Raw genomic sequence first — 27309 nt, forward strand, 5'->3', positions numbered from 1 at the left:
ACAAGCTGGAATGAAGATTGCCGGGAGAAATATCAATAAGCTCAGATATGCAGATGACATCACCCTAATGGCAGAAAGAGAAAAGGAATTAAAGAGCTTCTTGATGAAGGTGAAAGAGGAGAGTGAAAAAGTTGACTTAAAACTCAATATTCAATAAATGAAGATCATGGCATCTGGTCCCATCACCTCATGGCAAATAGATGGGGACAAAGTGGAAACAGTGACAGACTTTATTTTCTTGGGCTCCAAAATCACTGCAGGTGGTGACTGCAGCCACGAAATTAAAAGATGCTTGCTCCTTGGAAGAAAACCTATGACAAACCTAGAGAGCATATTAAAAAGAAGAAACATTATTTTGCCAGCAAAGGTCCATCTAGTCAAAGATATGGTTTTTCCAGTAGTCATGTGTGGATGTGAGAGGCAGACCATAAAGAAGGCTGAATGCTGAAGAACAGATGTTTTTGAGCTGTGATGTTGAAGAAGACTCTTGAGAGTCCCTTGGATTGCAAGATCAAACCAGTCAATAATAAAGGAAATCAGTCTTGAATATTCACTGGAAGGACTGATGTGAAGCTCCAATACTTTGGCTACATGATGCAAACAGCCAATTCATTAGAAAAGACCCTGAGGCTGGGAAAGATTGAAGGCAGGAGGAGAAGGGGACGACAGAGGATGAGATGGTTGGATGGCACACTGACTCAATGGACGTGAGTATGAGCAAGCTCCAGGGGTTGGTGAAGGACAGGGAAGCCTGGCGTGCTATGATCCATGGGGTTGCAAAAAGTCAGACACGACTGAACGACTGAACAAGAACAACATACATTCATCTGAATGGATATATGTATAAATATTAGGGTTTTTCAACCTCAGCACTATTGACTTTGGGGGCTAGGTCAGTCTTTGTTGTGAGGGCTGTGCTGTGCATTGAAACATGTTTAGCAGTATCTTTCGCCCTTACCCACCAGATGCCAGCAGCATGGCCCCCAGTCATGACGATCAAAAACGTCTCAGGACATTACCACTGTCCCCTGGGAACTAATCTGCCCCCAGTTGAGAACTTTTGGCATATGTATATGTAAGTGAATGAAAGGCCAGCTCTCTCAGGTAACAGTATTATTAGAATTTTTCTCAAGTATTTTATTCTGAAATTTTTCAGAAACGAAATTTAAGAAGACAAGGAATACCAATATACTTTTGGCTAGTCTATCCTTAACATTTACTATCCTTACATTATAACACATCTGTCCATCTCTTTATCCATTCAATAATTCATCTTATTTTTCACAAAAAGAAGATGTCCTTTTCATCATAGGGGACTGGAATGCAAAAGTACAAAGTTAAGAGAAACCTGGAGTAACAGGCAAGTTTGGCCTTGAAATACAAAATGAAGCAGGGCAAAGGATAACAGTTTTGCCAAGACAACACAACTCGTCATAGCAAACACCCTCTTCCAACAACACAAGAGAGGACTCTACACATGGATATCACCAGATGGTCAATACCGAAATCAAATTGATTATATTCTTTGCAACTGAAGATGAAGAAGCTGTTTACAGTCAGCATAAACAAGACCGGGAGCTGACTGTGGGTCAGATTATGAACTCCTTATTGCTAAATTCACATTTAAATTGAAGAAATTAGGGAAAACCACTAGACCATTCAGGTGTGACCTAAATCAAATCACTTATGATTATACAGTGGAAGTGACAAATAGATTGAAGGGATTAGATCTGATAGAGTGCCTGAAGAACTATGAACAGAGGTTCATGATATTGTACATTGTACAGGAGGCAGTGATCAAAACCATCCCCAAGAAAAAGAAATTCAAAATGGTTGTCTGAGGAGTCCTTACAAATAGCTGAGAAAAGAAGAGAAGTGCAAGGCACAGAGTAAAGGAAAGATATAAGCATCTGAATGCAGAGTTCCAAAGAATAGCAAGGAGAGATAAGAAAGCCTTCCTCAGTGATCAATGCAAAGAAATAGAGGAAAACAACAGAATGCAAAAGACCAGAGATCTCTTCAAGAAAATTAGAGATACCAAGGGAACATTTCATGCAAAGATGGGCTCGATAAAGGACAGAAATGGTATGGACCTAACAGAAGAGAAGATATTAAGAAGAGGTGGCAAGAATACACAAAAGAACTATACAAAAAAGATCTTCATGACACAGATAACCATGGTGTTGTGATCACTCACCAAGAGCCAGACATCCTGGAATGCAAACTCAAGTAGGCCTTAGGAAGCGGTAGCAAGAACAAAGCTAGTGGAGGTGATGGAATTCCAGTTGAGCTATTTCAAATCTTAAAAGATGATGCTGTTGAAGTTCTGCACTCAATATGCCAGCAAATTTGGAAGACTCAGCAGTGGCCACAGGACTGGAAGGTCAGTTTTCATTCCAATCCCAAAGAATGTTGCATCTACTACACAATTGCAGTCATTTCACATGCCTGCAAAGCAATGCTCAAAATTCTCCAAGCCAGGCTTCAACAGTACATGAACTGTGAACTTCCAGATGTTCAAGCTGGATTTAGAAAAGGCAGAGGAACCAGAGATCAAATTGCCAACATCCATTGGATTATAGAAAAAGCAAGAGAGTTCCAGAAAAACATCTACTTCTGCTTTATTGATTACGCCAAAGCCTTTGACTGTGTAGATCACAACAAATTGTGGAAAATTCTTCAAGAGATGCGAATACCGGACCACTTTACCTGTTTCCTGAGAAATCTGTATGCAGGTCAAAAAGCAACAGTTAGAATTGGACATGGAACAAAAGACTGGTCCAAAATTGGGAAAGGAGTACGTCAAGGCCATATATTGTCACCCTGCTTATTTAACTTATATGCAGAGTACATCACATGAAATGCTGGGCTGGATGAAGCACAAGCTGGAATGAAGATTGCTGGGAGAAATATCAATAACCTCAGATATGCAAATAACACCATCCTTATGGCAGAAAGTGAAGAAGAACTAAAGAGCCTCTTGATGAACGTGAAAGAGGAGAGTGAAAAAGTTGGCTTAAAACACAAGATTCAGAAAACTAAGATCATGGCATCTGGTCCCATCACTTCATGGCAAATAGATGGGGAAACAATGGAAACAGTGAGAGACTTTATTTCTTGGGGCTCCAAAATCACTGCAGATGGTGACTGCCACCATGAAATTAAAAGATGCTTCCTCCTTGGAAGAAAAGCTATGACCAACCTAGACAGCATATTAAAAAGCAGAGACATTACTTTGCCAACAAAGGTCCAACTAGTCAAAGCTATGGTTTTTCTAGTATTCATGTATGGATGTAAGGGCTGGACTATAAAGATAGCTGAGCACTGAAGAATTGATGCTTTTGAACTGTGGTGTTGGAGAAGACTCTTGAGAGTTCCTTGGACTGCAAGATCCAATCAGTCCATCCTAAAGGAAATCAGTCCTGAATATTCATTGGAAGGACGGATGCTAAAGTTGAAACTCTAATACTTTGGCCACCTGATGTGAAGAACTGACTCATTGGAAAAGACCCTGAGCCTGGGAAAGATTGAAAGCAGGAGGAGAAGGGGACGACAGAGGATGAGATGGTTGGATGGCATCACCAACTCGACGGACATGAGTTTGAGCAAGCTCCAGGAGTTGGTGATGGACAGGGAAGCCTGGCAGGCTGCAGTCCACGGGGGCAGAAAGAGTCGGACACAACTCTTCAGTTCAGTGATTAAACTGAACTGAACCCTTAACATTTACTATTCTTACACTATCACACATCTGTCCATCCCTTTATCCATTCAATAATTCATCTTATTCTTCATACATTTCAAAGTAAATTACACACAAAACATCTTAGCAATTTAAGAAGCTGAAATCATACTATCTTTTCCAACCACAGTGTATTAAATTAAAAATCAATAGTAGAAAAAAACTGAAAAATTCACAAATACGTGGAAATTACACAACACACTCCTGAAAAACCAAAGAGACAAAGAAGAAACAAAAAAGAAATTTAAAAACATCTTAAATAGAAACAGAAGCAAACACACTAAGTTATGAGATACACCAAAAGCACCTCTAAGAGGGAAGTTTATAGCAATACACACCTACATTAAAAAAAAAAAAAAAAATCTATAATGAACAATCTAATTTTACACCTTAAAAAACTAAAAAAGAAAAAACTAAATCTACAACTAGCAAAAAGAAGGAAACAGCAAATATCAGAGCAGAAATAAATGAAATGGAAACCGGGAAAATGATAGAAAAGGTCAATGAAACTAAGAGCTGGGTTTTTTTTAAACAAGATAAACAAGCAGAAATGTATAAGTTGAATCAATAATTACATTTATTGATTTGTATATATTGAACCATACTTGTATTCCAAGGGAAAATCTCACTTGACCATTCGTGCATGATCCTTTTAATGCACTGTCGAAATTCAGTTTGCCAGTATTTTGTTGAGAATTTTTCTATTCATATTCATCTAGTATTTTGACCTTGGTTGTTGTTCAGTCGCTCAGTTGTGTTGGACTTTTTGCGACGCTATGGACTGCAGCATGCCAGGCTTCCCTGTCCTTCACTATCTCCTAAAGTTTGCTCAAACTCATGTCCATTGAGTCAGTGATCCCATCCAACCATCTCATTCTCTGTCACCTTCTTCTCCTCCTGCCCTCAATCTTTCCCAGCATCAGGGTCTTTTCCAATTAGTTGGCTTGTAGCTGTTTTTTTTTTGTAATGTCTTTATCTGGCTTTGGTATCTGGCCTTGTAAAATGAGTTTGACAGTGTTCCATCCTCTTCAATTTTTTGTAAGAATTTGAGAAGGATCAATATTAACACTTCTTTAGACATTTGGTAGAATTCACCAGTGAAACCATTTGATCTTGGGCTTTCCTTTGTTGAGAGATTTCTAACTGTGGATGCTCAATATCACTAATAATCAGGGAAACACAGATTATGCAACCTATTAAATATAGGATGGATAAACAATAAAGTCCTACTGTACAGCACAGGGAAATACATTCATCATTCTGTGATAAACTATGATGGAAAAAATATGAAAAAGAATATGTAGGTGTACAACTGAGTCACTTTACTATACAGCAATAATTAAATATGACATTATAAATCAACTATACCTCGATAAATTATATAAAAAAAAAAAACACAATGAGATATCATTTCACACCTGTTAGAATGGCTATCATTACAAAGACATGAGACAACAAGCGCTGGTGAGGATGCAGGAAAATTGAAACCCTTATGAACCACAAGTGAGACTGTGAAATGGTGCAGCCACTATAGGAAACAGTATGGCAATTTCTGAAAACACAATGACCTAAAAGCTATGGGAAGAGGTGAAAGCAGTTCCAAGAGGGAAGTTGACAGCAATACAAGTTTACCTCAAGAAATGAGAAAAACATCCAATAAACAACCTTACCTTACACCTAAGCAAATGAAAAAGCACAAAATCCACTAAAGTTGGTAGAAGGAAAGAAAACTATAAAGAGTAGAAATAAATGAAAAAGAAACAAAGGAAACAATAGCAAAGATCAGTAAAACTAAAAGCTGGTTCTTTGAGAAGATTAACAACATTGGTAAACCATTAGCCAGACTTATCAAGAGAAAAAGGAAGAAGACTCAAATCAATAAAATTGAAAATGAAAAAGAAGTTACAACAGACAATGCAGAAATAGAAAGGGTCATAAGAGACTACTATGAGCAACTCTATGCCAATAAAACGGATAACCTGGAAGAAACAGGCAAATTCTTAGAAAAGTACAACCTTCCAAAACTGAACCAGGAAGAAAGATAAATCATGAACAGACCAATCACAAGCACTGAAATCGAAACTGTGATCAAAAATATTCCAACAAACAAAAGCCCAGGGTCAATGGCTTCACAGTTTAATTCTGTCAAACATTTAGAGAAGAGCTAACACCTATCCTTCTCAAATTATTCCAAAAAACTTGCAGAGGGAGGAAAACTCAAAACTCATTCTATGAGGCCACAATCACCCTGATATCAAAACCAGGTAAAGATGTCACATAAAAAGAAAATTACAGGCTAATATCACTAATGAACATAGATGCAAAAATCCTGAACAGAATACTAGCAAACAAATCTGACAACACATTAAAAGGATCATACACCATGATCAAGTGGGATTTATCCCAGGGGTACAAGAATTCTTCAGTATATGCAAATCAATCAAAGTGATACACCATATTAACAAATTGAAAGATATAAACCATATGATCATCTCAATAGCTGCAGAAAAAGCTCCTGAAAAAATTCAATGCTGATTTATGATAAAAGAAACTCTGCAGAAAATGGGCATAGAAGGAACATACCTCAATATAATAAAGGCCATATATGACAAACCCAGAGCAAACATTATTCTCAATGGTGAAAAACTGAAAGCACTTTCTCTAAGATCATGAATAGGACAAGGGTGCCCACTCTCACCATTATTATTCAGTATAGTTTCAGAAGTCCTAGCCATGTAAATCAGAGAAGACAAAGAAATAAAAGCAATCCAGATTGAAAAAGAAGTAAAACTCTTACTATTTGTAGATGACACAATACTATACATAGAAAACCCTGAAGATGCCACCAGAAAATTACTAGAGCTAATCAATGAATTTACTTAAAGTTGCAGGATACAAAATTAATACACTGAAATCTCTTGCATTCCTATACACTAAGAATGAAAAATCAGAAAGAGAAATTTAGGAAACAATCCCATTTACCACTGGAACAACAACAAAAAATAAAATATCTAGGAATAAACCTACCTAAACAGACAAAAGACCTATGGGTATGTGGGCTCAGTTTCTCAGTGGTATCTGACTCTCTGCAGCCCCACAGACTGTAGCCCACCAGGCTCCTCTGTCCATGGAATATTGCAAGCAAGAACACTGGAGCCAGTTGCATTTCCTGTTCCAGAGGATCTTCCCAATCCAGGGACTGAACCCATGTCTCCTGTGCCTCCTGCACTGGCAAGTGGATTCTGTACCACTGAGCCACCTGGAAAGCCCAAAGCCCTGTACACAGAAAACTATAAGACACTAATGAAAGAAATCAAAAATGACACAAACAAATAAAGACATATATCATGTTCCTGGATTGGAAGAATCAATATTGTGAACATGACTATACTACCCTAAGCAATCTGCATATTCAATGCAATCCCTAGCAAATTACCAGTTGCATTTTTTGCAGAACTAGAACAAAAAAACTTCACAATTTCTATGGAAATACAAAGGATCCCAAATAGCCAAAACAATCTTGAAAAAGCAGAATAGAGCTGCAGGAATCAACCTTCCTAACTTCAGACTACACTACGAACCTACAGTCATCAAGATAGTATGGTACTGGTACAAAAACAGAAATATAGATCAGTGGAACAAGATAGAAAGCCCAGAGATAAACCCATGCACCTATAGGCAACTTATCTTTGACAAAGGAGGCAAGAATATATAACAGAGAAAAGAGTCTTTCAATAAGTGGTGCTGGGAAAACTGAACAGCTATGTGTAAAAGAATGAAATTAGAACACTTCCTAATAACATACACAAAAATAAACTCAAAATAGATTAAAGATCTAAACGTAAAGCTAGAAACTATGAAACTCTTAAGAGGAAAATATAGGCAGAACATTCAGACATAAATCACAGCAATATTCTCTTTGACCTGCCTCCTAGAGTAATGGAAATAAAAACAAAAATAAACAAGTGGGACCTAATTAAACTTTAAAGTTTTTACACAGCAAAGGAAATTATGAACAATTTTGAAAAGACAACCCTCAGAATGGGAGAAAATAATTGCAAATGAAACAACTGACAAAAGGTTATAATCTCCAAAATATACAAGCAGTTCATACAGCTCAATACCAGAAAAACAAACAACCCAATCAAAAAATGGTCAGAACACCTAAACAGACATTTCTCCAAAGAAGACACACAGATGGTCAACAAGCAAGATGCTCAACACTGCTCATTATTCAGTTCAGTTCAGTTCAATTCAGTCTCTCAGTCATGTCCGACTCTTTGCAACCTAATTGCCTGGAGAATCCCAGGGACGGGGAAGCCTGGTGGGCTTCCATCTATGGGGTTGCACAGAGTCGGACATGACTGAAGTGACTTAGCAGCAGCAGCAGAAGCAGACTGCAGAATGCCAGGCCTCCCTGTCCATCACCAACTCCCGGAGTTGACTCAAACTCATGCCCATTGAGTACGTGATGCCACTCAACCATCTCATCGTCTATTTCCCTGATGCTGGGAAAGATTCTTCAGTCTTTCCCAGCATTAGGCTCTTTTCTAATGAGTCAGTTCTTCATATCAGGTGGCCAAATTATTGGAGTTTCAGCTTCAACATCAGTCCTTCCAATGAATATTCAGGACTGATTTCCTTTAGGATGGACTGGTTGGATCTCCTTGCAGACCAAGGGACTTTCAAGAGTCTTCTCCAACACCACAGTTCAAAAGTATCAATTCTATAGCACTCAGCTTTCTTTATATTCCAACTTTCACATCCATACATGACTACTGGAAAAACCACAGCTTTGACTAGACAGACCTTTGTTGGCAAAGTAATGTCTCTGCTTTTTAATATGCTGTCTAGGTTGGTCATAATTTTTCTTCCAAGTAGCAAACGTCTTTTAATTTCATGACTGCAGTCACTATCTGCAGTGATTTTGGAGCCGAAAAAAATGAAGTCTGTCACCGTTTCCACTGTTTCCCCATCTATTTGCCATGAAGTGATGGGTCCAGATGCCATGATCTTAGTTTTCTGAATGTTGAGTTTTATGCCAACTTTTTCACTCTCCTCTTTCACTTTCATCAAGAGGCTCTTTAGTTCTTCTTTGCTTTCTGCCGTAAGGGTGGTGTCATCTGCATATCACCCATTATTAGAGAAATGCAAATCAAAACTACAATGAGGTATCACCTCACATCAGTCAGAATGGCCATCATCCAAAAAAAACACAAAAAAAACAAAAAAAATCTACAAATAATAAATCCTGGAGAATATGTGGAGAAAAGGGAATCCTCTTGCATAGTTGGTGGGAATGTTGACATAGCCACTGTGGAGAATGGTATGGAGATGCGTTAAAAAAAAAAAAAAAAAAAAAACTAGGACTAAAACTACCATATGACCCAGCAATGCCACTATGGGGCATATACCCTGAGAAAACCTTAACTGAAAAAGACACACGCACCCCAATGTTTCTTACAGCACTATTTACACTAGATAGGACATGGAAGCAACTTAGATGTCCATCAATAGATAAATGGATAAAGAAGCTGGTAGATACATACAAGGAATTATTACTCAGTCATAAAAAGGAACACATTTAAGTTAGTTCTACTGAGGTAGATGAACCTAGAGCCTGTTATACTGAGTGAAGTAAGTCAGAAAGAGAAAAACAAATATTGTATATTAATGCACATACATGGAATCTAGAAAAATGGTACTGATGAACCTATATTTTCAGGATAGAAACAGAGATGTAGACATAGAAAACAGACTGGACGCAGTGGGGAAAAGAAAGGGTGGGACGGGTTTGAGAGAATAGCCATGAAACATGTACATTACCATATGTAAAATGGATAGCTATTGGAAAGTTGCTGTATAGCACAGGGAGCTCAACCTAGTACTCTGAGACAACCTAGAGGAGTGGAATGAGATGGAGGGTGGGAGAGAGGGAGGCTCAAGAAGGAGGGGACATGTGTATATTTATGGCTGACTCATTCCCACTCCAGTACTCTTGCCTGGAAAATCCCATGGATGGAGGAGCCTGATGGGCTGCAGTCCATGGGGCCGCTAAGAGTTGGACACGGCTGAGCGGCTTGACTTTCACTTTTCACTTTCATCCATTGGAGAAGGAATGGCAACCTACTCCAGTGTTCTTGCCTGGAGAATCCCAGGGATGGGGGAGCCTGGTGGGGTCGCACAGGGTCGGACACGACTGAAGTGACTTAGCAGCATGTTGTTGAATGGGAGAAACCAACACAACGTTGTAAAGCAATTATCCTGCTTGGGGCTGGCGCCCTGGGATGACCCAGAGGGATGGTACAGAGATGGAGGTGGGAGGGGGGTTCAGGATGGGGAACACGTGTATACCCGTGGCGGATTCATGTTGATGTATGGCAAAACCAATACAATATCGTAAAGTAATTAACCTCCAATTAAAATAAATAAATTTATATAAAAAAACAAAAAACAAAACAAAAACACAGTATGGCAGTTTCTCAAAAACTTAAAAATAGAACTGCCATACAATCCAGCAATTCTACTTCTGGGTACATACCCCAGAGAACTGAAAGTAGGACCTGAAATGATATTTGTACACCCATGTTCTTCATAGCATTTATAACAAAAGCCACTCAGGTACCTATTAGCAGATGACTAGATTAATAATACATCTATACAATTCAGACTTAAAAATGAACGATACCCTGTCATATGTTACAACATGGATGAACCATGGGGACATTACAGCAAGTGAAATAATCTAGTCACAAAATGATAAATACTGTATAATTTTGCTTAAATGAGGTACCTAGGTCAAATCCAAAGAGACAAGAAAGTAGAATGGTGGTTGCCAGGGGTTGGGGAAAGGGAAATAGCAAGTTACTACTGACATTTAATGGGTATAGTTTTAATTTTGCAGGATGAAGAGTTCCGTGGATGGATAATGTGATGGCTGCACAACCATGTGAATGTACTTAATGCTACTGAACTGTACACTTACAAATGGTTATAGTGGTACATTTTATGTATGTTTTGCCACAAAACTTTAAATGGAAAAACCAGGCAGAAAATCAGTGTTATAGTGACATAATGTGAAAAAGATTCAACGCACTCCTGCTGGCTTTGAAGCTGGAGGAAGAAGGGTGTGAGCAGAAGAAATGTGGGAAAGGCTTTTAGAAGCTGGAAAGGACAAGGAAACACCCTTAATCTGGACTTGCGTGGTGTCCCAGGTGCTTTCTGGAGGAAGTGAACTCTAAACTGAGACCTCAGTGACGAGACGGAGCTGGCAAAGGTGAAGGGCAGAGTGGTCCAGGCAGAAGGCGCATGCACCAAGACGCGGTAGTACACATGCTGGAGCTTGACCATGTCAGGGAGTTTGGACTCTGAAGTGCAATGGGATGGGGTGTGTGGTAGGCTGAACAATGGCCACCAAAGATATCTAGGTCCTAATCCCTGGAACCTGTCCATGTCACTTTATATGAAGATAGGGACTTTGCAGGTGTGATTAAGTATCTGGAAACAGGAAGACTACCTAGATTACCTGCACACGTGCACTCAGTCATGTCCCTCTCTTTATGACCCCATGAACTGTAGCCCACTATAGTCCTCTGTCCATGGAATTTTCCAGGCAAGAATACTGGAGTGGGTGGCCACCTAGCTCAGTTCAGTTCAGTTGTTCAGTCGTGTCCGACTCTTTGCAACCCCATGGACTCAGCAGGCCAGGCCTCCCTGTCCATCACCAACTCCCAGAGTTGACTCAAACTCAGGTCCATTGAGTTGGTGATTCTATCCAACCATCTCATCCTCTGTCATCCCTTCTCCTCCCGCCTTCAATCTTTCCCAGCATCAGGCTCTTTTCCAATGAGTTAGTTCTTCGCATCAGGTGGCCAAAGTATTGGAGTTTCAGCTTCAGCATCAGTCCTTTCAATGAATACTCAGGGCTGATTTCCTTTAGGATGGACTAGTTGGATCTCCTTGTAGTCCAAGGGACTCTCAAGAGTCTTCTCCAACACCACAGTTCAAAAGCATCAATTCTTCAGTGCTCAGCTTTCTTTATATAAGCCTAATTAGATTACCTGAGTGGACCTTAAATATAATCACACGTATCCTTAAAAGAAAGTCAGAGGGAGATTCTGCTACAGACAGCCTCAACAGAGAAAGATATTTGAAGATGCTACTCTGGATGAAAGATGGAGAAAGGGACCATTAGCCAAGGAACACAGCGAGAAAAGGCAAGGAAATTAACCCTCCCCCTCACCCCTCCCCAAAGGCTCTAGAGGGAGGGCAACCCTACTAACTCCTTGGTTTCAGCCCACTGAAACCAATGTCAGGCTTCTGGCCTCCAGAAGGTAAGAGAGTACATTTTTGTTGTTTTAAGCCATCAAGTCTGTGATCATTTTTTACAGTGGCAACAGGAAAATAAGGGGAGTTATAAGGGAAGGGTGTAATCTGATTTGAATTTTGGAATGATTACCTCATTCTACTCTTTACTTTGAGATAGGATAAGGGAAGAAAACAGAGGCAAAGGGACCAATTGAGAGGCCTGTCCCAGGGAAGCAGGCAGTGGGGATGGAGTAACAGTGTCCAGTGAGTTTAAAGAGGTAGAGAAAAAAGTCACACTCCATCAGTAAAAAGATTTGGAAAGGGCCAGATTCCCACATTACACTGGGCTGCTAGGTAGCCATGCAGTCACAAACACTGCTGTGAGGAATATGGGCCGAGTCTGAGGCAGGTCACGGAACCCTATGATGCTGAAGACAGGAAACCCTGCCAGGTCTGTGCCCCAGGAAAGAGCCAGTGTGGAGCTCCCAGAGAGGGAATCCTGGCCCTGCTGAGGGGAGGGAGGTCAGGAGAGTGGCAAGGTCACCAAGGAGAGAGTAGGGAGGACTAAAGGGCAGGGCCAAGGGCAGGGATCCAATGAACCCACTAGGTTAGGCATAGGCAGGAAAAAAAGAGTCCCTGGAAGAGGAGGAAAAAGAGGAGACAGTATCTTGGAAACCAAGAGAAGGAGTCCGTGATCAGCAGAGCCAGGAGCTGGTGGTGGGAACCCAAGGAATAGAAACAAAGAGCAGTCTCTGATTTACCACATAAGGTCATGAGGGACCTCAGCCAGAGCCAGTTCCTAAGTTTAGATAGAGTGGAAATCAGATTAGTGGTGCCTGTCCATTGACAGACCTCATCCTGAACATTCAAGTCTTTCTCCAGCCAGGGAAATGTTATCCTATACTAGCTTTGATTGCTGCTTCTCTTCCTTCCATTCTTGGTTTATCTTCTGCAATGTCTGTCCTCTCCAGCACTATTCAGTTCGGTTCAGCTGCTCAGTTGTGTCTGACTCCTTGCAACCCCATGGACTGCAGCACACCAGGCTTCCCTGTCCATCACTAACTCCCAGAGCTTGCTCAAACTCATGTTGCTGATGCGATCCAACCATCTCATCCTCCGCTGTCCCCTTCTCCTCCTGCCTTCAATCTTTCCAAGCATCAGGGTCTTTTCCAGTGAGTCAGTTCTTTTCATCAGGTAGCCAAAGTATTGGAGCTTCAGCATCAGCCTTTCCAATGAACACTCAGGGCTGATCTCCTTTAGGGTTGACTGGTTTGATATCCTTGCAGTCCAAAGGACTCTCAAGAGTCTTCTCCAACACCACAGCTCAAAAGCATTAATTCTTTGGTGTTCAGCCTTCTTTCCATCTCTCACATCCATACATACTTTTTTACTTACCAGGTTGATAAAAACCATCAAGTAGTCTGATGGCCCAAATGTGGGAATTCTCAAAAGTTAAGTCGCTCTCTCCCTAGCGAGTGATTTCACAAGGCCATCACTATAAATCTGACCTAGGCTTCCGAGGTGGCACAGTGGCAAAGAATTCGCCTGGTATACCAATGCAGGAGATGCAAGAGATGTGGGTTAGATCCCTGAGTAGGAAAGATCCTCTGGAGTAGGAAATGTCAACCTGCTGCAATATTCTTGCCTGGAAAATTCCATGGAAAGAGGAGCGTGGCGGGCTACAGTCCATGGGGTCACAAAGAGTTGCACACAACGGAGCACACACACAGATTCATTTGGCCCAATCTTTGTCTCCAGCCTGACTTCTCCCCACCTGCTTTTTCGTTTTTGTTTTGACTTTTACATTTCTTGGATTAGGAATGTTAGGAAAATACTTACACAGTCTACCATATTGTTGAACTGAAATTGCAGATAACTGATTTTAGGGCCCAAGCCCTTCTTTGTCTGTCTCAAGGATAACATCTGCATCTGTCTTCATAAACTTTCCAACCATCACCACAAATCACTGGCTACCCCCAGCCAGCAGAAGAGGGGAAAAAAAGCTAGCTAAATTTACCTACACTTTAAGGCAAACACAGAGCAAACAAAAGGCCAGAATTTAGAGTTCAGTCCAATCTTCCTTAAACAGAATATTGCTTCTCATACAAGGAAGAGTCAGAGGAAGATGATTGATGGGGCTGGGATATGGATTCAATTGGACACTTTTGCCAAGGATGCCCACCAGTATCTACAGTCTTGAAGAGAGAGATCTGCTCAGCTAGCTAGTTGCAATTCTTCTGTCTTCTCTGTTAACAAGAATTTATGAAGCCCTTTTGGACTCCAAAATGCCTTGTAAGGATCATTTCCAAGCATCGCTTCCACACTGCCTTGAGAATACAGAACAACTCTTCACCATCTCTTGGAAGAGGGGAAAGTAAGAGAGAGGGGAAGGAGGGGGCTTCCCACATCAGCCAGCATCTCAGGCACAGAACTGAAACAGCTTACTGAGTCCCATACAGAGAAAGGAGAAGAGAGAAAGCATGGGACAGGAATGAAAGGGCAGATTTGACACAAATAATCTTTGACATTTAAAACATATTTAAACCTACTGAACCCCCACGCTGTGAACATGACCACTTAGCCCTCAAGAATTCTAAATCAGTACAACTTCTCTTTAGAAAAACGTTAAAAGATGGAATGCATGCATGTGTGTGTGCTAAGTGGCTTCAGTTGTATCCGACTCTTTGCAACTCTATGAACTGCCAGGCTCCTCTGTCCATAAGATTCTACAGGGAATAACACTGAAGTGGGTTGCAGTGCCCTTCTTCAGAAGATCTTTCCAACCCAGGGATCAAACCCACATCTCTTATGTCTCCTGCATTGGCAGGCAGGTTCTTTACCACTAGCATCACCTGGGAAGCCCCATTAACTATAAAGCGCATCTGCTAAAATGTCTAGAGACATGAATACTATTGGTCTTGCAGAGTCAGGACATGAGCCTCCTAGTCACCTAGACACTGGACACTTGCTGAGGCCACTAACCAATCAGTCCTCTCTTCTGGCACCACTTCATGCCCTAGCAGAATGTTCTAGGTTCTACTCAGCTCCATTAAATACCTGTGTGATGCCATGCAGCTTGTCAGCAGAATCTAGTACTTCTCACATGAAGACCCTTCCTGCCTGCTCCCAGGACAACTTGAGGACACAATCTTCCCTAAGATCCAAGACAATGTCTTGACAAACCAAAGGTTCCTAAGCTACTGAAGATGATGACATCCCAGCTACAGAGAACTTATGGGGCCTGCTTTTCATGCTCTGTGAGGGTACTCCTTCTTCTCAGACCCAAGGAAACTCACACATTCCCTAAACCCTGCCAAAACCACCTCCCCCTACAAACTGTTCCCACTATCCCTGGGTAGTGTTGAGGGGACGGCACCCACACCTCAGCCCGTCCTTCATCACAGCACTTACCACCACACAGAAACCACTCATTTAGTGTTTCTTTCTTCTCCTGAGCTTAGAGGTTTCTCTCTTTGGGGCCCAGATCCCACACTGTGTCTCTCTCCTGAAAATATTCCCATTCTTATTATTAGTTATTCGGTAACAATGGATTCAACAGTCAGCCCTAGGAAAGCTAGCCTGCTGTTTTATGTCAGGGAATTCCTAGAGGCAGAGGATTCTTGTGCACATGAGTTACTGAGGAAGTGACTTCAGGAGAAACCTGTAAGGAAGTGAGGGAAGCAAGACTGGGCTGGGGAAGGAACTGGAGCCTAGCCACAGCCTGATCCCATGGGAGCTCTAGGGTGTGAACAACTTCATGGAACTGTCCCACTCTAAGAGAGGCAGACCAGGCCTTTGTATCTGGCACTAGTCAGTCATTGGCTGAGAGTCACCCCTGGGAGGAGGGGGTGAGTGCCGAGGCATTCCCTGAAGAGCAGTTCTCAAGACTAGGGAGCAACTGAGACCTGTCAATAGTCCACACTTATAACATGCGGTAGATAAAGGAGATTGGGTGGATACCAGCAGCGACCACCACACATGCCCCACGTTAGGGCTTGAAACAGCTCCTGGCTCTGTCACCTTCTTCCACCCACTCTCAAGCTGGGAGGAAACAGCTGCCCACCCAGCATCAATGGGTGCAATGCAAGGCTGAGCTGCAGAAACGGGGACAGATGCCCGAGCCCTGGACCAGTAAAAACCCTGCAGCTACCCTGTAGCTGTTGCACAAGGGAGTTTTTCCTTTCTCTTTTCACAGACTCTCCACTCACAGGTGTTTCCAGACTCCCCAAGAATAAACAAGGGGCTCTCCAGGCCCTTGAAATTAACCAGCTCAACTTCCTATGAGAAGAGAAAGCATTAAATCCTTAGGAAGCTTAAGAAGGTAGAAAAGGCATTCGACGTTGTCTTAAAAGAACAGCTTTGTCTGTTCTTGGTTCTTGGTTCCTCCAAATTCCTGTGCCCTCACTCCCTTTCTGTCAGGGAGCCCAGAGAACACACTGAAGCTAATCTGGTTTCAGAGCATCGCCAGGAGGCGGCTAATCCCTACAAAGCTTCTGATTCAGCCTAGAGACCAAGTGTCTCTCATTTTATTGATCAACTGGAAAGTCCCAGAAGGCAAATAAAGAACAGAAACAGGGAAACCCCCGGCAGGAAAGCCCAGAGTGAGATGAAGAACCTCTTCAGTGGTTTCTTTGCTTCTTTGTTTCTGTCTTCCTGTTTCCAGAACCAGAGTCAGGCCCCACATCCTGACTCCCACCTCAGCTCCCCGGGTAGGATGGGAGTGAGGGAACAACAGCCAATTTATAGGACCCAGGCAGTCCCAGTCTCTAAGAAGATATAACTGGAAGAGGGAGACAGGCTGGGAAAGGGGAGGGCTTATTCCACAAAGCATTCCCAGTGGGGCAAACCCCACGGAGCTATGCCCTGACCAGTGAGAAGGATATGCACTTGGCCAGGCCTCAACTGAAACCTAGGTGGAAAGGAGTAACAGTTGACCTCAAGACACACAGCATCTGAGGTTCTAATTCTGGGTGCTCATCTGACTCTCTTGGAGTAGGAATGGGGTATGTTGGTGTGTGCTGTTGTGTCCGACTCTCTGAGACCCCCTTGACTATAGCCCACCAGACTCCTCTGCCGGTGGAATTTTCCAGGCAAGAATATGAGAGTGGGTTGCCATTTTCTATTCCAAGGGATCTTCCTGATCTAGGGATCAACCCACATCTTCTGTGTCTCCTGCACTGGCAGGCAGATTCCTTACTACCTCACCACGTGGGAAGCCAAGGGAGTGGGGTAGGAGGGTTGATTTGAAATTCCTGATGTTGAGGCTGCAACTCCGACCAATTTCTTCAGACCCTCCAGGAAGAGGTCCAGGCATGAGCATTTTTAAAACCTCCCCACGTCATGCCAATGTACAACCACGGCTGAGAGCCACCATGAAATATGATGGAGATAGAGCTGTATAAACTGAGGACACCCCCAAACGCATCTCAAAGTAGTCTTTCAAGAATGGAAGGAAAAGAATTTCCTAAAAACAAATGAGTTGTCTTTTGCACCCCCCTCCCATTACCAAACTTCAAAGGGGAGAGGGGACCGCATAGAGCATCCCCAAGGATGAGAAAAGATGCACAGAGCAGATGCAAGGGGCCCCATCCAGCAAACCAGGGCACCACACCACAGAAACCAGGAAGTCAGCTACAGGCCCCAGATGCAAATGAAACACCAACTGGAGGCCTGCAGCTTCCCCTTTTGAGGCCTCTCTCTACCCCTTTTCTGAACCCTGCTCTGCCCTGCCCTCTGGGGACAATCTGGAGCTCCAAGGTTGGAGAAAAAAGCTCTCTGACATGGTGCTTTATACTAGAGCATTGATCACTGCTTCATCAGGTCTCCAGAGGGACTCCACTTTATAACCAGGCAGTGAAAGAGGAGATAGTGCTGCCCCTCTGCACTTCAGCTCGCTAGGATGGCAGCAGGAAGAAGTATCAATGGCAAACAGGAAACCCCAGTCCTATTGCACCACATATGGAAGGAGACTTGAGCTATGGCCTGGGGCCCTGCCAAGATCTAGAGATTACAAGAGATGCCACCTGAGCCTGTCCTAGACAATGGCAAAATCTGGACTGCCTAGGAAGGAACAGCATACTTTCCCTTCCATTGCTTTCTTCAGTAAAAGGTCCACTTTCTGGCCAAACCCACATGCCTCCTCCATTCCTTTCCCACCCCTGGTGTCCAGGCCTCCAGGGAACCACCTACAGGGCTCTCAGTCACTCTGCTCTAGAAAAGAGCACTAAACAGCACAAAAAGGAGAGATAAGGTCAAGTGTACTGGGTATATGTACTCCATTTCCTCAGCTTTATTATGACTGCGAATACAAAGCTCTGCCCCTCTGCACCCAAAAAGATGTTAGAGGTTAGAGAAAAGGGAGAGGGGAAGGTAGTAAGTTGGTGCAAAAGTAACTGCAATTTTTGTATTGTTAAAATTTGCTGTTTGATCCTGGAATGCATTCTTAAATAAATGTGGTTATATGGCATCATTTTAATGCATATTTCTTGCTTTATTTATTTATTTTTGGCTAATGACTTACTACTTGTTGTTTATATTCATTTTAGATTATGGAAATGACATTAGACAAAAAGCAAATTCGAGCAATTTTCTTCTTAACTTGCAACATCAACAACACATTTGGCCTGGGAACTCCTAATGAACAGTGTGGTGGTGGTTCAATAAGTTTTGTAAAGGAGATGAGAGCCTTGAAGATGAGGAATGTAGTGGCCGGCCATCAGAAGTTGACAATGACCAACTGAGAGCCATCACTGAAACTTAGAACCACATGGGAAGTTGCTGAAGAACTCAGCATTGACAATTCTATGGTCATTTGACATTTGAAGCAAACTGGAAAGGTGAAAAAGCTTAATAAGTGGGTGCCTCATAAGCTGACTGCAAATCAAAAAAATTGTCGCTTTAAAGTGTCATCTCTTATTCTACACAACAACAAACCATTTCTTGATCGGACTGTGGCGTGCGACAAAAACGTGATGACCAGCTCAGCAGTTGGACTGAGAAGATGCTTCAAACCACTTCCCAAAGCCAACCTTACACCAAAAAAAGGTCATGATCATTGTTTGGTGGTCTGTTGACAGTCTGATCCACTATAGCTTTCTGAATCCTGGTAAAACCATAACATCTGAGAAGTACGCTCAGCAAATCAATGATATACACCAAAAATTGCCATGCCTGCTGCTGGCATTGGTCAACAGAAAGGGCCCAATTCTTTTCCACCACAATATCCGAATTCATGTCGCACAACCAATGCTTCAAAAGTTTAACGAATTGGGCTGTGAAGTTTTGCCTCATCCGCCATATTCACTTGCCCTCTCACCAGCTCATGGACAGAGGAGCCTGGCAGGCTGCAGTCCATGGGGTCACAAAGAGTCGGACACGACTGAGGAACTTTCACTTCACTTCACTCACCAACAAACTACCACTTCTTCAAGCATCTCGACCACTTTTTTGCAGAGAAAATACTTCCACAACCAACAGAATACAGAAAATGCTTTCCAAGAGTTTGTGGAATCCCAAAGCAGGGATTTTTAAGCTACAGGAATAAACAAACTTATTTCTCATTGGCAAAAATGTGATTGCAATGGTACCTATTTTGATTAATAAAGATGTGTTTAAACCTAGTTACAATGATTTAAATTTAAAAATTTATAGTCCAAAACCACAAAAATGTTTGCACCAACCTAAATAACTAAGAGGTTGGTGCGTCCTGCCTGAGGAGGGATGGCACTTTCATGCAGAGGCAGGCAGCAAAAACAACTAACAGAAGACTAGTCAAAGGAAGCCCTGATCACCCGTTTTCCTCACAAATAGTGAACAGAACAATCACAACAATATTACTACGCTAATAATAAAACAACAAATGTGAATAATAGATGACTAACAGAAACGCAAGCTTACTACAGGCTACCTATTACCTGTTTTGACTCATTTAATGTCCATAACAACCCCATGTAGAAAGAAATCTTAATAGTCTCACTTTGCACATGAAGCAAACGAAGCACAAAGAAGTTAAGTATTAATAACTTGTCCAAAGACACACAGTGAGGAAGAGAGAGCTGGAGTTCAAACTCAGGACTGTCTGATGCAAAACAGAACTTATATTTACTACAGCTGCCTTGCAGTGAAGAAGTTTTCAGCTAAAAATCACCTGACCCGGCCATATTCTAGAGAAATATATATCAGAATCCCCCAGTTCAGTTCAGTCGCTCAGTCGTGTCCGACTATTTGCGACCCCATGAATCGCAGCACGCCAGGCCTCCCTGTCCATCACCAACTCCCGGAGTTCACTCAGACTCACGTCCATCGAGTCAGTGATGCCATCCAGCCATCTCATCCTCTGTCGTCCCCTTCTCCTCCTGCCCCCAATCCCTCCCAGCATCAGAGTCTTTTCCAATGAGTCAACTCTTCACATGAGGTGGCCAAAGTACTGGAGTTTCAGCTTTAGCATCATTCCTTCCAAAGAATCCCCCAGAGGGCTCATTAAATACAGATTCCTTTTCTCCCACCCCCCAATTTCTGATTCAACACTTCTGGAATGGAGTCTGATAAGGTATATCCCTAACAAGCTTCCAAATGCTGCTGGTGCTCCTGGTAACAAGACTCTAAAAGCTTTTGCCTATTCCTTAAAAGAACTCTTTATTTTTGTCACTTTCAGTTCAGTTCAGTTCAGTTCAGTCACTCAGTCGTGTCCGACTCTTTGCAACCCCATGAATCGCAGCACGCCAGGCCTCCCTGTCCATCACCAACTCCCGGAGTTCACTCAAACTCACGTCCATCGAGTCAGTGATGCCATCCAGCCATCTCATCCTCTGTTGTCCCCTTCTCCTCTTGCCCCCAACCCCTCCCAGCATCAGGGTCTTTTCCAATGAGTCAACTCTTCACATGAGGTGGCCAAAGTACTGGAGTTTTAGCTTTAGCATCATTTCTTCAAAAGAACAGCCAGGACTTTCCCACTTTAAAGATGAGGAAACAGAAGGTTGTGTGACTTGTCCCAGGTCACAGAGCTGACATGAACAGTGTTCCTTTTCTGGTGCCTTGGCTAAGCACTGGGCATGAGGGGCTCCAAGTAGGACAGGCAGCTGGAGGCTGGCTTCAGCTGCTGGCCACAGAATGCCCCAGAGTCCTGGGGAAGACAGGTGAGTCAGTGACTGGCCTGGCAGACAACCTGCAGGAAAAGCAGACCCTGCAGGAGATAGAGATCCCACCCAGAGACCTGGGTACTTGCAATGTCACAGGGCCATGAATGCCCAGACATATCTCACCCTCTGTCTACAGAACAAGCTATTCCTCACACTCATGGGCCCCACAAACTGTCTGTTCCTCGTTCTGGAAAATGCCTGGGGGTCTAACAATAGCTCCAAGGCCCCTGCTGACAGGGAACCTCACTCCTATCCCGGAGAAGCCTCTGTCTGGTACACCTGCCAGACGAGTACATGAGATTCGGCAGGTGGTCAAGTGGGCTCCCTCGTGCCAGGAGCATGGTCTGCAAAAGCCCCAGCTTCTTCCACTGACAGCTTGGGCATTGATCCTTCTTGCTCAGGCCTTTTGCACACTGGTCTGAATTCTTCAGTGTGCCTGTGGAAGCTCTGAGGAAATGGTCTGTTTCCTGCTAAGAAGACCTGTCTCCTACTCCCATGCTAGTAGGCAGGTGGCCAGGTGAGTGACCTGGAGAGTCACAACAAACCCCCCCCCGCCCTACAATCACACCCCCCGCCCCCCACAATCCCGCTCTCCTAAACAATCACCTCACAGACCCAGGTGAGTGACCTGGAGAGTCACAACAAACCGCTCCCCCTACAATCACACCCCCCGCCCCCCACAATCCTGCTCTCCTAAACAATCACCTCACAGGCCCAGATGAGTGATCTGGAGAGTCACAACAAACCCCCCCCTGACAATCACACCCCCCGCCCCCCACAATCCCGCTCTCCTAAACAATCACCTCACAGGCCCAGGTGAGCAACTACTTGTTTATAGGGAAGTCTCATCTACATCCACAAGTTTTTGACTTTCTGGATGCATATTTAGAAGGAAACCCAAAGACCCTTAGCTTCATGTCAAATAAGCAGGGTGTTGGAATGGGACCAAAAAGACATAAAGGAAGCAAAAACTCCATATAGAAAAAGCTCTGTGTGTGAATGTGTAGGTGTAGATGTGTGAGGAAATGTATAGGTGTAAATGTGTAAGAGAGTATGCATGTGTAAATGTGTAAGTATCGGTGTGAGGGAGAGTGTAAGTAAGTGTGCAAATGAATGTGTAGGTAGGGGTGTATGACAGAGTGTATGGAGAGAGAGGGAGTGTGTGTGTGTGTGTGTGTGTGTATAAAGAACTTTGACTATAGCTCAGAGAACCTACAAGACTTAGAAAGATAACTTCCAGTATCTACAGGCCCCCAGGGAAGGGCCTAGTCACCTCTTCCTCCCTAAAGCAGCACCTCCATCACCTTCACCCAAAGGGGTTCTGCCAAGATGTGTCCCCTCACAGGATAAAACTCAACGAAGTGCAAAATTCCATATAACTGACTTGGCACGAGCAAAGAATGGGAAGTTGGTGGAGGCAAATAAGACTAAACATTCCTTGACCTGCATTTCTCAAAACCGAGGGTTATTTTATGGGATATTTAAAGTCCTACCTTCCGAAGGGCAAATTAAGCTCTCCTCCAGCCCAATAATTACAAGATTCAAGTGGAGCCCTGTCTCACAGGGAGGGCCCAAAATCTGTGTCACCCCTCGTGCTCTGAGCCTCCACTTGCCATCAGCTCGGCAGGGAGTGCTGGCTTACCCAGGCCAAGCTGGGAGGCGGCCGCCAATGCCCCACTTCCTACAAGCACAGGTTTCTCTCTGGCCACACTTCCTGTTTACTGAGTGCTTCTCTGAGACTCATCTCTGACCTCACATCCCCTTCCTAAGGATACCCCAGCGGTCCTTCCCTTTTTTGGTGCTACTGACTGAGACTCAGCTTTGTGTGCAGAGATCTTAGGGTTTCCCCTCCTTGCTTCCCCGGAGCCAGGATAGGAAACGCAAAAGCCTAAAGTGCTGGCTTCCTTCACCCCCAGGTATGGGCAGGTTCCTTGCCCTTGGAAGCAGTAAGGAAGGGCAGGCAGAGGAGGGTCCAGCAAGTACTGAGCCTCCCCCTGGGGGCAGCCATGGTGCATCTGATATCCACCCTTTCTTAACCTCGTTAACACCCTACAGTATATACAGGCAGGGAAATTCAGCCTCACACAGCAGATCTTGGACCCAGGAGAGACAGCTCATCCAGGGGTTTCCAGAACATTTCCAGGAGGCTCAGGGGAAGTTTTACACAAAACCACACTCACACTCTCCTCCTCCTGTCCTGCAACCAGCTGACTAACCTAAAGAAAAATCAGCACCATGAAAAACTGAACTTCTCAAAATGGTCTTCAAAGGCCATTTCTGTAAAGTCTTTTCACTTCCCCCTCACTGTCTGGGATTCAAAGAGCAGCTGGGCAGAGAGAAAACAGACAGAGCCAGGTAAAGTAATTTCCAGAGAGCACAGTACGTACATCTGTCCCTCCCAGACCTACATTTTCTCAGCAACTTGCTGGAGGGCGGGCAGTTTCCTCTGGGAGCTTGATTAATGAGGAACTTAAAGCATTTTCCATAGAACAAGGCGTCCCACAGCAAAGCCACTTGACCTACTCCCTTGACCCCTGAATACAGTCACGCAACCTAGTACCCAGGTTCTGGGGACTGACGCTTCCTGATGTCCTCTCACCTCAGACCAGACTGAAACACACATACATACCACCTCCCCTGCCTCCACTCCTCTGCTCCATGTCCCTGATTATCCTGTCAAATACACAACCCACCATGCACACAAGAGAGCAATCCTTGGCCCAGATGTCTATAAAAGCTTGCATGGAGCTTTAGGAAGAGGGCACTGATTATCTGAGGCCACTACCCTTTTCCCAGAGTACTTAGGATCTCATGGACTCCACCAGTTAAAGTCTTCTCTGCATCCCAGGCAGGCTGACCCTGCCTGTGGACAAAGCATTCAGCAGCCGCCACAGGTGCCATGGTGGGTATTTAGTAAGTTGAGCTGAGCCACAGGATCTGGAATACACAAAGGATGTTTCAAATAGAAAGGCTGAGGCTCTCATTCTCATTCTTTAAGGAAGACGGTATCAACAATCCAACTTCCATCTGGTTTGGACCTTATTCACTACAGGATAGCTGTTAGGTTTAAAGCACAGTAAATCCCAAGCACACTCTCTGTCCCACCACCACACACAAAAAACCCTGGGATATGATGATTTAGCAGTAGAGGCCTGGGGCCCAAGGCCCAGCTGCTAGCAACCATTAAGTCCCAAATGTGATTAGTTGTGACGCCCACTGGCTGTCCACCTTTGTTCTGCTCGGCTGAGATGGAGGTCAGACCTTGACCCCCATCCCAGGTGATGGCAGCAGAAGCAACAAGGATGGCCAGGTCCTTGTGGTCCAGTCTGAAATGAAAATGCAAGAGACCAAATACCACAGTTCTCTTCACGGCTTCCTTGTTCCTTTTCTTCTTTTATACGAGCAAAACGGATTTTTTTTTTAAATTTTAAAGATATAGAAAATCAAAAAGATTAAGATCAACAAAAGGACAATTACAGTACAATTCCACTCTTAAAAGAAACCTAGAGTAGGCAAACTCAAGAAGATGTTAACAGAAGTTACCAGCAGCTGGGGTGAGGGGAATGAATGGAGAGTTAGTGTTCAATGGTACAGAGTCTCTGGAAAAGTTCTGGAAATGAATAGTGGTTACGGTCATACAACACAGTGAATGCACTCAATGCCATTGCTATGGTCTGAATGTTTGTGTCCTCTCCCAACTCATATGCTGAAATCCTATGATGGCATTAGGGGAAGGGGTCGGGGGTGGGCTTTGGGAGGTAAATTAGATCACAAAGGTAGAGCCATGAATGGGATTAAAAGAGACCCCCAGCTGCTTCTGCCACAGGAGTGTATAATAATAAGTCTGTGATCTTGAAGAGGACCCTCACCTGACCATGTTCACAGCCTGATCTGACTCCCAGCCTCCAGAACTGTGAGCAGTAAGTTTCTGTTTTTTATAAGTCACTCATTCTGTGGCATTTGTTATACAATATAGCTCAAACGGACTAAGACAGCCACTGAACTGTACACTTAAAAACAGTTAAAAAGGTGAATTTTATATTGTGCATATTTTAAACACAATAAAAAACTGAAAATACTTAATATAAGAAAATGTAAGATTAAAATCTTCCAAAATTCCACCAGTCAACGACAATCACTGTTAATATTTTTCCATATACCCTTTCAGAGGCAAATATAAATGGACCTTACAAAACCAGCACATTGTTTGGAAATGGCAATTGAAGAAAATGGCAACCCATTTCAGTATTCTTGCCTGAGGAATCCCATGGACAGAGCCTGGTGGGCTACAGTCCATGGGGTCGTTAAGGAGTTGGACACAACTGGATGACTGAACAGTAACAACAACAGCACAATGTTTGGTAACCTACTCTTTACAAATGTATATTTTTCCATGTTAACAGATACATATCTATATCCTAAATATTTTGTAATCACATTTTAATGTATTTTAATGTAGAGATACACCATGATTAACAAATTTACTATTTGGGGGCATTTAGTCTCCATTTTTGGTTTTATTATTATTATAAACAATATTTCACAGGACATTGCTCATGCACTTATTTTTCTGCACGTGTCCAATTCCTCTGGGTGGAACTGCTGAATCAGGGACTCCCTCAGAAGGATTATCAATAGAGCCTTATGAGTAAAACCCAACCAGGAAGGCTGAATTCTGTCATATAGAAGTCTCTTCTTCCACATGAACTTTTCCTGGATTCCATGTGGGTGTCTACAACTTTGCACAGTGGTTCAGGAAAGGGCGTATCATTTCCATATCCTCTTTACCCACTCCCCAGTCCTCCTGGGGACATATCATGCCTAGGTCATTAAGTGAAACTGGCACACAAGGAAGGCAAAATTTACTGAGATGGTTCCACTGAAATCTCCTGTGCCAGCAGGAAAGACTATAGTAAAACTAAAACTCTAGGATGGCCCAGTGCTGGATGCCCCATGGTGAGTAACCTCTGTGTAGACACATGAAAGGTTTTTTTTTGTTAAAGGTTTTTTTTGTATGGACAGAAGGAGATTGCAATGGACTCTTCTTGAGGAGACCAGGGATTAGAAGGGACCTGTGGAATCATCTAATCTCTACCCTTGGAGGAGAGGAAATCAAGGCTCCACCCCAAAACTCATAGCATAGACACTTCAATAATTTTTAACTGAACCCCATAAGTGTCTCATACACAATGATTCAGTCAGTTTAGGGCACAGTTGAACATACCCAAATTTTGACACCTAATACAATTCTTTTTTTAAAAATATTTTGGGCCATGCTGCATGGCTTCTGGGATCTTAGTTCCCCAAACAAGGATCCAACCCACGCCCCCTGCAGTGGAAGCACTAGAAGTGTGGAGTCTTAACCACTGGACTCTGCCAGGGGAGTTCCGACACCTAGTATTTCTTTTTACCTAGTAATTACCTGCTGCTGCTGCTAAGTTGCTTCAGTCGTGTCCGACTATGTGTGACCCCATAGACGGCAGCCCACTAGGCTCCCCCGTCCCTGGGATTCTCCAGGCAAGAACACTGGAGTGGGTTGCCATTTCCTTCTCCAATGCATGAAAGTGAAAAATGAAAATGAAGTCGCTCAGTTGTGTCTGGCTCTTTGCGACCCCATGGACAGCAGCCTACAAGGCTCCTCCGTCCATGGGATTTTCCAGGCAAGAGTACTGGAGTGGGCTGCCATCGCCTTCTCCTAGTAATTACCTAGGTAATTCTTATCCTCCTCACCTGTGTACAAAATCGGAAATTAAGACACTGATCACATCCCAGTCCGGTCAAGGCCAGGCGTGTGCTGGAGCTGGCTCCTACTGGCTCTCGAGCCTCTCTCTCCAAAGCATAATTCTTCATGGTCCACCACAATACCCATTCCCAAATCCATCACAGCCTCACCTGTACTATTCAAAGAGCCAGCAAACGTTTGCCGGATGCTCGCTGTGTCTGAGCACGTATCACAGTGAGACAGCTATCATTTCCATCATTCAGTTGGGGAAACTGAGACTCAGAGCCTTTTTTTTTCTTCTCACTTTTTATTAACTCAACCATATTTAAAAGGAATCCAAGATGTCAAAAGCATTTTGCAGGATGCTACTGAAGTATCAGTCAAGGACTCAGCTCTCAAATTGC

General features: G+C 43.3%; 1 protein-coding gene across 3 annotated transcripts in view; it reads right to left on the bottom strand.

The window, feature by feature from the left end:
• RASSF2 (Ras association domain family member 2) overlaps window positions 1–27309 on the bottom strand; it is a 59375-nt gene that overhangs the window by 28081 nt on the left and 3985 nt on the right. Inside the window, exon 1 of one of the 3 annotated variants that reach the window (XM_070381239.1) lies at window positions 22826–22866. The exons of 1 other annotated variant lie outside the window; for it this stretch is intronic. The gene's annotated coding sequence lies outside the window, so the exon portion shown is untranslated. One more of the 3 variants, XM_070381238.1, reaches the window with a different exon arrangement.

The sequence above is a fragment of the Bos mutus genome, chromosome 13, assembly GCF_027580195.1.
Source record: "Bos mutus isolate GX-2022 chromosome 13, NWIPB_WYAK_1.1, whole genome shotgun sequence".
NCBI classification, from domain to species: domain Eukaryota; kingdom Metazoa; phylum Chordata; class Mammalia; order Artiodactyla; family Bovidae; genus Bos; species Bos mutus.